Source organism: Vulpes vulpes, chromosome X (genome assembly GCF_048418805.1).
Source record: "Vulpes vulpes isolate BD-2025 chromosome X, VulVul3, whole genome shotgun sequence".
Taxonomy (NCBI): Eukaryota; Metazoa; Chordata; class Mammalia; order Carnivora; family Canidae; genus Vulpes; species Vulpes vulpes.
This window is the reverse complement of record NC_132796.1, coordinates 85781549-85796307: the sequence shown is the minus strand read 5'-3', so window position 1 is coordinate 85796307 and position 14759 is coordinate 85781549.

Here is a 14759-nt window from a genome sequence, read left to right as displayed (position 1 = left end):
ACATGGACAGGCACTCAGTAAATGCTGATTAGAAATTTTGAATCAGAGAGGCCACTTAATAACTCCATGGTCAGAAAAGGGAAAGTACACCTGGTCTACCATCCATCCCCAAGAGATCATAAAATACCAGGACTGCATTTCCTTCTCTTTGGGTTCTGATTTATTATCTCACAAACAAATGGTGTTTGTGGATTTTTTTTTCATTTATTTGAGACTCGAAAGAAGTATGGAAGTTGAGTGGGCATAAGAGAGAGGGAACTACATAAACTCAGCCAAAAGGGTATGAATGAGCATGGTGTCGGAGACTATGAGAAGAGTCTGCTAATTGACAGGATAATAAAAAATAAAGTTGGGGAGAGAAAGTGTGGCCATTTATATGCTTTGAAATCCAGGCCTAAGCCACGGTCTCGTAGGCAATAGTAAAGTGATTGTTAACTTGGGAATGACACATAGTACACTCTACTTTAGTTGTACAAAACACCTGAAAATTATAATTAACAATCTCCATGCACCAAGTTGTGCAATGCTGGACTTTTAACTATGGGTCATCTATTCCAGGACACCCACACCACAGCCATGAATCTGCTTAGCTTAAGACAGAAAGAAAGAGAAAGAAAGAAAGAAAGAAAGAAAGAAAGAAAGAAAGAAAGAAAGAAAAGAAAGAAAGCATTGACAGCAATTTAAAGATTTATTTAGTAAATCACCAGCAACTAAAGATCATAACTGTAATTTGGCCAGGAAAAAAGTTAAAGACCGATCCAATAGTTATATCCCACGTTCTTTGCCTGTAGTATTGAGATTCAGTTTATGTCATTATTCATGGAAGTCCCTTCGATATTGTTTCTGGTCACTAAAGATAAAGGAGACTCATTACCTAAAGCTTTCTTCTAGCCTGGATATGAAATTTTTCACTATTTAGATGTGAAAATTTTGCACTACTCAGAAGGTCTTTGAACAATTTCAACAAACCCAGTGTCTTTTTGAGCAACCACACCGTTCTGTAGCCCTCTTCTGGAAGAACCCCAATAAACTTCACCAGCTGAAAACCTTAAGAAAAGAAACCCTACTAGTCTATCAGCAGGAAAAATAAATAAATATATATATATGAAAAAGAAATATATATGAAAAAGAAATAAATAGATATATTTTAAATATATGCATACATACATATATATACATTTAAAATCCTATCATAGTAAATGTGCATACATGAATTATCCCTTGAAAGTCTATAGTTTCAAGGGTGCCTGGGTGGCACAAGTGGTTAAGCATCTGACTCTTGGTTTCAGCTCAGATCATGACCTCAGGGTAGTGACATTGAGCCAGCCCCATGTTGGGCTCTGCACAGAGTCGACTTAAGACTCTCCCTCTCTCTCTGCCCCTCCCCACCACACTTTGGCTCTCTCTCTAAAGTAAATAAATAAACCTTTAAAAAAACATTTAAAGTCTATAGTTTCAGACATTAAACACTTGATGAAAAAATCAGACTCCACCCATAATCAAAACAAATTAATAAATAAGTAATAAATTATTTCTTTTTTAATAAAGTGTCTTTCAATTCCAGGAAGCAAGACTTACTTATGAAAGACAAATTGCATAGATGTTCTTGCTGCCAGCCAAGGAGGTGATGATTCTCTAGCTGGGACACCTACTGAAGGGACAAAGAAAATGCAAACTCCTTTCTTACAGAATACTAGAGGGTGCTATGCCAGAGAAACTTGAAAGAAAATGATAGCCCTTGGTGAATAATTTCATATGGATGGTTTCTAAACAGGAAAAGTTAATCTGTCAAGTTTCATAATTTTTTAAAGTAGGCTCCACACCCAGCAAGGAGCCCAACTCAGGGCTTGAACTCAAAGCCCTGAGATCAAGACCTGAGCTGAAATCACAAGTCAGTTGCCCAACTGACTAAGCCACCCAGGTGCCTCAAATTTCCTAATTTTTACATTCACTATAGCATACCATACAGCTTTTCTTAAGTGTACAAATCAGAGGTGTACAGCTTGATACATTTTCACAAATATAGCACTCCCAAGCATCTAGTTTCATGTTCAAGAAACAATAGTACCAGGACCTCAGAAGACCCCTTCTTAATCTCCTCAAGGTTAATCACTATCTTGGATTTTTTTAACACCATAAAGTAGTTTGGGCAGGTTTTGAACTCCATATAAATGGATATTATTGCACATACACATTTATGTCTGACTTCTTTGGGCTCGGCATTATGTACTGGAGATCCAAACATATTGTAACATGCACCTGTAGTTCATCTATTGTCGTACTACATGGTATTCCAATGTATGACTATACCATCATTTATTGATTTGTTTTACTGATGGACACTTGGGCTGTTTCCAGATCGGGGCTGTCTTGAAGATCATGGCTATGAGCTCTCCTGTAACAGGTCTTCTGTGCATACTTTTGTTAGGCATAGACCTAGTGTGGATGTTCTGGATCACAAGGTATACCCTGTTTAGCTTTAGCCGATGTTGCCAAATACTATTCCAAAATGATTCTCCAATTACATTCCCTCTAGCACTACCATATCGATTTTAAAGGCCACGTGGAATAGAATGGGCTTGTGGAAGGAAAAGAAGCAAGATGGAAGGAAGTAAGCACTTGATGGGCAAAGAGGAGAAAAACTTACTGAGCCAGGTGCTGTGTTAAGTGAGCCACATTTCTGATCTCATTTAATTCTCATAGAACCACTTTGAGGTAGGAACAGCCATTTTACAAATGGAGAAACAGAGGCCCAGAGACATTAAATGATTTGCCCAAAGTTACATAGCTAGTAAGTAATGGGTCTGATATTTCAACCCAGAATGTCTGACTCTCCAGGCTATGTTCCCAAACCCCCTTACTACAAGAACATGAGCACAAGATGTTAGGAAATGCTTTATCTGTGGGATTACTGCAGCACATGACTTGACACTTCATCAGCAGGAATGATGATATGGAACAATTAGGCATCATTTGACCCTCCATAGCCAGTAGAACAGTCCACAGAAATGACACTCTCATCTTTAGGAAGATTGAATAAGCTTTTCCATATTGCCTCCTTGAAGGAAAAGTCACAACGTGAAACATTTGTGGCACCCTCCCAGCTGAGTCTAACACTGTCAATTTGCAAGGGTCACCATTGAGAGATTTGGATTCAGCTGATTCATAGTGAGGTCAATCAGCAGTGTTCAGTGTTCAGGGTGAGGGCTGGATTTCAGTAACCAGAGCTTAGAAACAAAGAATGACATGCAATGCTCTTTCTATAACACACATAGGACTTGGAGCCTGTGAGGCCAAATCCCACACCTTGCAGCTTTCTTTTTAAAATACCTTTAACCAAACCAAACTTTTTTTTTAAAGATTTTTATTTATTTATTTGAGAGGGAGAGAGAGAGAGAGAAAGAGAGAGCGCATGAGCAAGCATGGGCAGATGGAGGGGCAAAGGGAGAGAAACAGAGAGAGAGGGAGAAGCAGATTGCCTGCTGAGCGGGGAGCCCAATGCAAGGCTCTATGCAAGGCCCGACGTGGGGCTTGATGCCAGGACCCTAGGCTCATGACTTGAGCCGAAGGCAGATGCTTAACCAGCTGAGCCATTCAGGCACCTCCTAACCAAACCAATCCTTAATATAAGAGATATCTGAATCGAACGACGCAATAGAGCTAATGTGAATTTTTAAAAATCTTTATTTATTTTGTGCATAGGAATAAACAGATTAAGAATTTTCTCTCCCAGGACAGAGAAGGCCTTTCTTCAGTACATCAGTATTCATCCTTTCTACTACCCTGAATCACTGACTGTGTAGCCACTAGAGGTACTCTTTAAATTGTTAGCAACAATTAATAAACATTTTAATCTGACCTACTTATCTGATACTATTGTAATGATCCACTAAAGGAGAGAAATATTTAGGCTTCACTCTTGATACACTGGTATTTATCCTTTGAAAAACATTGCTGTGAGGCATGCTTACTCTCAGTTTGTATTTGTAATAATAAACTGTATCAGAACTATATCAGAACTAGCTCTCAGACACTCAGGCCCTTTAGAGATCCAGGTGTCCAATCTTTTGCTTTCCCACCTAAGGAAATCACTCACTTTATAGGAGTCACAGGAGGATTGCTTTTGTTAGTTTCTTAAATAAAAGCAAGCATTTAAAAAAATCATTTCATTATGAGGCCTAACTGGAATCTATGCACAAAAATCCTTTGAGAAGATAAAATCAACTAAAAAATAGTTATGTTAGTACTATGTTCATGTGCAAAAATTTTATTTTTTTAAGATTTTATTTATTTATTCATGAGAGACATACACAGAGAGGCAGAGACATAGGCAGAGGGAGAAGCAGGTTCCCTGAGGCAGGACTCAATCCCAGGACCGCAGGATCACAACCTTAGCCAAAGACAGATGCTCAACCACTAAGCCACCCAAAGTGCCACATGTGCAAGAATTTTCAATATCTTATTCTAATTAATAAAGATCACATGGGAGTTGCTACATCTTCTAAAGAATTTGAAAATGAAGTACTATGCACAATGCCGATTATGTGTCTAAAATGCAGCATTTATTTTTTTTCTTGCTTGGCTGATGTCCTTTAATGTAAAAGTAATGTGTAGTAGAATGTCTAATACGTGAGTAATATAATGCAGTTCTTTTTCTCCTTTCACCAACACAGCGATGTTCTAGCTTCTGTTGTTAAAAACTCACAACTGGAGGGCTAGCAGACCTTCATCTATGCACTTTCTTTTATTAATGAGTGTCATGGCGATTGATTTGTGCTTTATTACCATCAAACAATACCATCACTATCAACAACAATGCTACTGCCTCTAAGAGAAAGAAAATAATCATCACAACGGTAATAATATCAGCTACACTTTGTTGAGTAGCTCCTATATGTCACGTACTTTATGTGCGTTCTTTTCAATCCTTACAACTCTACCAAATACGTACTATTATTATCCCCATTTTTAATAGATGAATAAACAGGTACAGATGGGAAAAATAACTTGTCCAGGGTCATAGGGCTGGAATATGCAGGCGCTGATATTCAAACCCTGTTCCGTTAATAAAATCTGAGCTTTCCCTGGTGATAGTACTGTGGGGCTTCTCCTTCTCACTTCAGCCTTTCTAGATTATTCCTTTAAAAAAAAAAAAGATGTTGTTTATTTGACAGAGAGCACAAGCAGGGGAAGGGACAAGGGGGGAGGGAGAGCCAGACTCCAGGCTGATTAGGAAGCCCCATGCAGCACTTGATCCCAGGACCCTGGGATCATGACCTGAGCCGAAGGCAGACATTTAACCACCTGCACCACCCAGGTGCCCCTCTGGATTATTCTATAACTTCTTTCCCTCTTTCTAACGTTCCACTCTTTTGCTATTTACTTCTCTTACTCCTTCCTTTACCTCCTATCATGCCTAACCCAATCCTTCATACAAATTATATTCCCATTCTTGGCGATCTCCATCTTCTGATACCTCCCCTCTCAGTTGGTCTCTTTTTAAAACACAAACAAAGGTTAATCAGTATTCATCATCAGCCTAAACAGACAACACCTTAACACCTGCCAGGTATCTCACTTCTCCAGGCTGGGGATCCCTTTTGGGAGACTGCTGAAAAGAGGAAGGGTGATTCAATGTATAAGCCTATTGGATCAGTTCCATGGGCTTCCTACAATCAGAAATCAGTTTATGAAACCAGGACCAAGACCTCTGCCAATACCCATGGAAGGAAGGGCTTATAAATAAAATGGAGTCCAGCACCATAATCAGTTTTCTTATAGTTATTAACATCAGTGGGGTGCAGCAACCAGTCCCTGGTGGTCAGGATTTCAGGCTGCCCGTGACCCTGTGTTGTTGGGATGCTGTTGTTTTCAGGCTTAGGAGTGGTGATACATCTGTTTCATAATTACACAACACCAACTAATGCCTCAGTGGGTTACAGACTGACTCATTTGTTTAGATCTTTTGTGTCTAGAAATGAAGGGAGCTATATGATTAAGACTTACTGGGAAATATTATTGAAAAGTACAGGAAAAATGAAAACACAACCTTTTATGTAATACCTTTCTGTTAAGTCATTTTACCAATTTGAATTGCTCATTCCAATGAGGTATACCAGGTGGAATAGGTGCAATGTGTATTAGTCTTATTTTTCTAAATAGTTAACAGAAAAACACTCATGTTGCTGTTGTATAACTTCATGATGCCAAAAAAAATTTGTGGGGCTAGAAAAAAACTAACATTTCCTGAGATAGGTATTAAATCCTATTACCTATTCTGACTGACATGTCCTTTAAGAAATAGAAAATAAAATCCTATTGATATCCAGTTTATCGAACAGTGTTGTGAACACATGTAACTTTTTTTTAATTACTGCTTTTAGCCATAGTGTGTTGAATCTCCATTTTCTGAACCTTAAAAACACCTCAGGAGTAAAGATTTCACTATTTACAGATGACATGATATTATATATTTAAGAAAACCCCAAAGACCCGCACACACACCCAGAATTGTTGGGACTAAAAAAAAAAATAATTCAGTAAAGTTGCAGGATAAAAAATCAATATACAAAAATCTCTTGTTTTTCTATATACTCACAACAAACTATCAGAAAGAGAAATCAAGAAAAGTTTCCCAGCTACAATTGCATCAAAAAGAATAAAATACTTAGGCATAAATTTATTCAAGGATATAAGAATTCTGTACACTGAAGGCTATAAGTTGCTGATATAAGAAACTGAAGAAAACACATACAAATGGAGAGAGATATTTCATGTTGATGGATTGAAAGAGTGAATATTGTTAAAATGTCCATGCTACCCAAAGCAATCTACAGATTCAGTGCAAACCCTATCAAAATTCCAATGGCATTTTTTTTTTACAGAAACAGAACAAACAATCCTAAAATTCACAAGGAACTGCAAAGGACCCTGAACTACTGAAGTAATCCAGAGAAAAAAAAACAAAGCTGGAGGCAACACAATCCCTGATTTCAAATCACATTATGAAGCTCTAGTAATCAAAATAGTGTGGTATTGGTATAAAAATAGATGCATAGATCAATGGAACAGAATAGAGAATCCAGAAATAAACCCATGCATAAATGGTCAATTGATTTATGACAAAGGAGGCAAGAATATACAATGGGGAAAAGACGGCTCCTTTAGTAAATGGTGTTGAGAAAACTGGACAACCACATGCAAAAGAATGAGACTGGACAACTTTCTTACATCATACACAAAAATTAACTCAAAATAGATTAAAGGCTTGAATGTAAGACTTGAAACCAGAAAATTCGGATAAGAAAATATAAATGGTAAGCTCCTTGATGTCAATCTTAGTGATGATATTTTAGACATCAAAGGATGTCAAAAAGCAAAAATAAACAAATGGGACCACATCAAACAGCAAAAGGAAAGCTTCTGTACAGCAAAGGAAACCATCAACAACAACAAAAAGGCAACCTACTAACTGGGAGAAGATAATTGCAAATCGTACATCAGTTAAGAGGTTAATATCCAAAATATATAAAGAACTGATACAACTGAATAACCAACCAACCAACCAACAATCCAATTTTAAAATGGGCAGAATATCTAAAAAGACATTTTTCCACAGAAGACCTACAGGTGGCCAACAGAGACATGATTAAATGCTCAGCATCACTAATCAGGAGATGCAAATCAAAACCACAAGGAGATATCACCTCACACCTGTTAGAATGACTGTCATCAAAAAGACAAGCAGTAAGTGTTGGTGAGGATGTGGAGCAAAGGGAACTCCGTGTGCTATTGGTGGAAAAGTAAATTGATGCCACTTTGGAAAACAGTATGGAGTTCACTAAAAAATAAAAATAAAAACAGAACTACCACATGATTGAGCAATTCCACTCCTGGATATTTATCCAAAGAGATGGAGAACACTAGCTCAAAAAAGGTATCTGTACACCTATGTTCATTGTGGCATTATTTACAATAGCCAAGATTTGGAAACCATGTTACTGTCTATTGATGGATAAATGGATAAAGGAAAATGTGGTATTGGGGCACCTGGGTGACCCAGTCAGTTAAGCTTCTGACTCTTTGTTTGGGCTCAGGTCATGATCTCAGGGTTATGAGATGGAGCCCTGAGTTGGGCTTCACACTCAGCATGGAGTCTGCTTGAGATTCTCTTTCCCTCTCCCTCTACCTCTCCCCCTGCATGCACATACACTCTCTCTCTCTAAAATAAATAAATCTTTTTTTAAAAAAAGAAATGTGGTGTGTATATATGCAATGGGATATTATTCAGCCATGAAAAGAATAAAATCATGCATTTGCTACAAAGGGTGGGTTTTGAAGACATTCTGCTAAGTGAAATAAATCAGAGAAAAACAAATACTGTATGACATCATGAACTCACTTATATGTGGAATCTGAAAAGCTCATAGATGCAGAGAACAGATTAGTGGCTACTAGAAGTGGGGCATAAAGAGGACAGGCGAAAAGGGTGAAGGGGATCAAAAGATACAAATGTCCAGTTATACAAATAATAATTCATGGAGATGTAATCTATAGTATGGTGACTATAGTTAATAATACCGTATTGCGGGGCACCTGGGTGGCTCAGTTGTTTAAGCATTTGCCTTTGACTCAGGTCATGATCCAGGAGTCTTGGGATCAAGTCCCACATCAGGCTCCCCACGGGGAGCCTGCTTCTCCCTCTGCCTATGTCTCTGCCTCTCTGTGTGTCTTTCATGAATAAATAAACAAAATCTTTTTTAAAAATACCATTTTGCATATTCAAAAGTTGCTAAGGGAATCAATCTTAAAAGTTCTTGACATAAGAAAAAAACTTTTTAAACTATGTATGTTGACAGATATTAACCAGACTCATCATTTGGGAATATATACAAATATCGACTCATACTCTATGTCTGAAACTAATATGGTATATGCTAATTATACCTAAAAAAAAAGGGAAGGACACACGAGGAAAAGATCCCCAACCTAAGGCATATATCATTGCTTTCTGGTCACTTTAAGGTATTAAAAAATCCAACCTAGTCCAACCCATCTAAAAACTTCAATTCACTGCCAATTTCCTCTTCACCTTCTTTCTCCTCTCAGTAACAGACTTCAGCTGAAGGGACTTGGAATAGTAAAGAAATACAACTGGCTCTTATTCCTCCCCTCTCTTTCCAGAGTCCCTTTCTCCTCTGCAGCATTGGAGATGGGAAGAGCTCCTGGTACAACCTGAATTCAGCTGTCACTGTCACTGCTTCCTTGACTATGAATGCCTGGCCATCAATGCCCTCTGCATGACAGGGAACCAAATCACAGGTGCCTCTGGGATCTTTTGGAAATGTATGGATGTGTGGCTCCTCCATCCCACTATCCTTTGACATCCAGTTGCCACCTCTCCCAAGCCAACATCTGTAGTTCACTTCGGAGCCTCTGACTACTGGGAAAACCCTCACCAACTGGCAGCCCTCCTGGGTAGTATCCTGGTGAGATGACTCAAGCCTGGCTGTTTCTGGTGGCATCTACTTGACCAAAGGGAAACACATACCCACTTTCTATGCCAAACTGGAGTTCAGGCTGTTCCACAGACATCTCCTCTCTTTGCCCTGCCGTCTCTCTTCTATTATTTTCTCCTGCTGCTCAAAGCATCAGAAGGGACAGATCAGATGGTCCAGATAAGCAGAAGTTAAAAGGAAAAAATAACAGGCCAGTGTCTCTTTTGGCCAGACCTGCGCTTTGTGGCCAGCAGTTACCTTGGAGTCCTCTCCACCCTAACTTGTCATTGGACCGTGCCTCCTCTTCCTCTTTAAGAAGAAAGAGGACCTATTGTGGTAAGCATGTCACAATATCTACAAATATTAAATCAGTCAGTATGTTGCACATGTGAAACAAACATAACATTATATGTCAATTATATCTCAATAAAAAAATCTAAGGAAAAAGAGAACCATTAACACTTCACACATACAACTTTTTACATCTAACTTCTTGTATGATTCTCCTAACAAGACGATAAAATGGGTAACAGATATATCACAGTCTCCATTTTACAAAAGAATCTAAAACACAAGAAGTATATGACTCCCTCAAGATGTGTTTTCAAAGGAACAAACTGTGGTTCCCCAATTCGCAGGCCCATGCCACGTGCTGGAGCCCCACACTAACACTGTCCTCAGGGACTCTGCTTTTTATTTGCAGCTAGACTGACGTGGAGATCCTTAGGACCTCTGTAATGAAATCTCCTGGGGGGTGGATCCAAGGCAGAGCAGCCTTATTCCGAATTGCATCCCCTTGACGAGAACCCAAGGTTCTGGTAAAGAAGGGGTTATTTGGTGCATACACCACACTAGGTGCAGTGGGGAAGCTATGCTGAGCTTGCAGTGCAGTCCGTCTCAGGGAGGGGAAAGAGGAGTCAAGGAAGACAATGAAGAATCAATTATGAATACAGATTCAAGTGCTCGAATGAGAGGAATAGCTGGGGAGAGTTTCACAGGGGACTTAGGATAAGCCTTGATTGTAAGGACTAGTGCTCATGGGGCAAGATAACTGTAATCGGGCAAGGATGAGCATACAGCAGCTCAGATACAAGTATGACTAGAGCAATAGATTTTGTGTTGGGGAGGGAGAGTAGAAGAAATAATTGGCTCAATTCAGACTGAGAAATTCACGGAGGGACCTTGTCTTTATTTTGCAGTGCATCCCTAGTGCTCTGAAGGAGGCCTGGAGCACAACGGACTCAATAAATATTTATTGCTTGCTGAACCTGAGCATAGAGGTCCTTGAATCTGGATTCTATCTGGTAGGTAAGAGAGAGCCTTCAGAGTTATCATCAAGAACAGAACCACTTGAGCATTTTCCCAAGTGCCTTTAGAATTATTTCAAGACTAATCTTGTATCTAGGCTTCATCATCCTGCTCTCTTCTTATTCTAACCAAGGCTACTTCAAAGCAAGTAAGAGCAAACCAGCAGTCCCAGCCCAGGAAAAAAGGCTGAAGGATGACCGAAGTAGTGTTCATTTTTCTCTCTTTGGCTGCCATCAGAGTAGAGTTTATGATAACATTTGTGTTATTGCTTGTGGTTTGCAAATCCAGATTCACGTTCATTTGCATAATTGATAGGACTGTACAGTTGTGTAAATTCCTGAAAAACAAAGTGGCAGCATACATCAAGAATTTGAAGAATGTTCATATCCTCTGACCTGGTATTTCTTAATGCTAGCAGTGGAGACTAAGGAAACTAAGATGTAAATAAAAAATTTAGCATAATCGAGAAAAACTAATAACACTCTGAGTAACTCAACATTTGTGAATGTTAAAGTAAGTTGTATATTATTCAACCAAGAGAATTTCTGTTGTAAAATAATGACATATAAAAATGTAAACATATACACAAATAGATTGGGAAAAGTCTGGAAAAAATTACACTAAAATATTAGAGGGAGATTTCTCTAGGCAGTGAGATTATTACTAATTTATATTCCAAATTACCATGTGTATTTTTTATAATCAAAGAAAAGCTACACTCTGAGTTTATTTCAGACTCTATCTTTGATTTTATCTTCTCGTACCTACTGCAGAGGCCAAAAAATGAAAAGGGACAGAGAAACAGAAGTAACAATAAATTCAATGCAACTTAGGAACATACCAGTAGGTATTTAGGGACTATGCATGGGTGCCCTAAATCCATTCCCAGAGCAATCCTGCAAACTCCTCCCTTCCCCTCATTTTCTTGCCCCAGTATAACCATCCATGCAAATAACAACAGAAATTTTGTTAAAACAAAAACAAAAACCACAGTTCAATTTAGATGGTTCTCTGCTTTCTGATGTAACAGGGAGGAGAGAGAGAGTGGTATATGTAGCTCTAAGCCTGGGAGTCTCTTTGAATTCTAGTCTGAACCTCCATTCTTCAGCTTCCTTTTCATAAAGTTGGCCTAAGAGTTTTTAAAAACAAAGGAAATAGAGGTTTTGACAATGTTTACTATACTTCCTGTCAACTTCGTAGTAATTATGAGTATTAGGAAATAAGGCTACTAACCTCAAATAGGCAGTTCCCTGCTGGCTAACTTTCTGCTGACATCATCCAAGGTAATGCCTGGGTAGCAGCAGGTAGGGTGGTTCTTTTCTGAACTCCATGCCCTATGGCCCACAGTCTTTTCTCTTTCCTTCTCCCTTGGCTTCATCCTCTGCACCATGTCTACTGCTCACACATACTCAGTCAGCCAGTTGAAGCACAAAACTACTTACAGAGCATGGCAATTTCAGAGTATAAACTATACATAGATTAGGTAAATTGTAGGTACACAGGCTTATTATTTAAATTAGCGAGACACAGCTTACTTGTTAATTAGGCCCTTAAAGAGGCTGTTGCTCTAGATTTTTCTCCAAGGCTGGACAGCTCACACATTTGGCTCTCTTCTTCCCTGACAGACCAATAGGCCAACCCCTCAAGGCTGAGGTAAAACTATACCTTCTTTAAGTACTCCAAAATTGTATAGAATATAGTATTTATTTTACCTACTGATTATAAAAGTAATATTTTTTGTTTAAGAAATCACGAAAGAAGTATAAAGTAAAGCAAAAATTATCCATAATACCTCCATCCAGTTACAACCACTATTGCTTTCTCATTTGCTTTATATATATAGGTGAATGTATATATGTATGTATAAACAAAATAAAATAATTTTGATGTTATAAAAAAGGTTTTAATCCCATTTTTTTGCACGTAGTATATTTTGAGCATTTTTATGTTAACATCTCTTAAAATTGCTCCATGGCATCCTATCACCTGGGTATGGCAATTTATTTGACCTATTCTTGGTGACTTACAATTTTTCAAGTTTTCACTGCTATAAATGATATTTAGATAAGCACCTGTGTCTATAAATTGTTAATGATTATTTTCCTCAGGATAGATTCCTAGAAGTGTGAATAGAAATCAGAAGGAATGATTGTTTTAAGCTTTAAGACATATTTCCAAATTATCATCCAAAATTGTGCCAATTCACATTACTCCCAGAAGTATATCAGAGAACCTTGGTAATTCTTGGTACTAGAAAACTTTGGGCCAGTATTTTCAGTATAGTTTATACTTTATATAGTTTATAGTTTATGTAGTATAGCCAGGCCCAGATATGCAAGGATTTTACTTATTTATTTGCATCCCACATTTACTGCAATTTACTACCCAGAAACAGAAAAAGTCGCTGTCAATCTCCATGGATCTTTATGACTTTTTGATATGGCCTTGAAGTCCAATTAGTGGTTTCAGTATCTTATATTCCTTAATTACATTTGTCTGTAAACTCCACGTATCTCTGAACTCTCACCAGAATGTAGTAAAAATTGCAGGAGCGTGCAGCAATGTCCATGTGAAAATCTTTACCAGCTGCCACTGTGATTTCAGATGGCCAAGAAGTCCACCAAATAAATGTAAAATTTACATTTTACAGTTTTACCTAATATTTTGTGTGTTAAGTTCTATTCGCTTTAGTCAGTTACTGTAAAAGTTATATGGGAGAAGACTAACATTTTTTTGAGTAATAACATATGCCAGGGAGTGTGTGCTTCTCGTCAATGCATAATCTCGTTTAATCGTCACAAGGCTCTTAGGTGACACTCAGTTTTGCTGATGAGAAAACTGAGGCTTAGAGAAGCTAACTCTCCTCCGACCACTAGGAAATGGCAGAGTCACAGATGAGACCCAGGTCTGTCTGACACCGTGGCTGGAGCTCTCTCCACTTCACCACGCGAAATTCTGAGAGGGTCCGTTGACACGCTCAATAACCTTCCTCCTCCCCCTAATATCAATACTGCATTTGGTCCCGTTTCCAGCAAAAACCTTCTACCATGAACCATTACTACCATAGGAATATTCTGAGGATGAATCGATAACCGATGGCAGAAATGCTAGCATTCTAAATACAGCCACCTCACAGCACAGCACAGCCAGGTCAGGGGCATGACATTAAAGCCACTGTAAGATGAAATGACTTAAAGCCAGTGGCTCCAATTTTAATGTTATCTATTAATCTATCTGTATGTAAATGTTCACTTCCTTATTTTACACTACTAGGAGAGGATCTTTATCCTCAGACACCCTTAAAGTCACCCTTGCTGACTTCTAAGAGTTCCACATAAATATCTGCGGATAGAATTTGACTCTCTGTATGTCAAGGATTAAGTTACTAAAAATGAGGTCACCACTAATCTAATGTATGAATCAACTGCTCTCAGAGCATCTCCCTCCCTCCTCTTCCCTTAAAATTAGGAGTGGCTTGCTTTTCAAGGGTTTGCTTCTTGTTTCTTCGAATAAATTATTAACCACTTGCATGAGAGTCCTATAAATCGTTTGGGAAACAGTCTTTTGAGACCATTCTTTTTGTCCACAGGAGCCATCTTCAAGTACATTCAAGCTCTTGGAATTTACAAGATAGCAGCCGAGTCACAGAACCGGTATCGTCCCAGATAAGCTCATGCAACAAGCCCTTGTAAGGCGATTTGTGATTATCGCTCCAAGTCAGTTTCTCAACAGTAACACTGTTGACATTTGGGGCCACATGATTCTCTTTTGCTGGGAGGGATTCCTGTTCATCATAGGATGTTCAGCAGCATCCCTCGCCTCTACTTAGCAGATGCCAGAAGCAAGCCCCCACCCACGTCGTGACCATCCAAAATGTCTTTAGACACTGGCAAACGTGCCCGGGGGTGGACAGTCATGGGCAAAATGTCCCGCAGTTGAGAACTACTGCTCTCA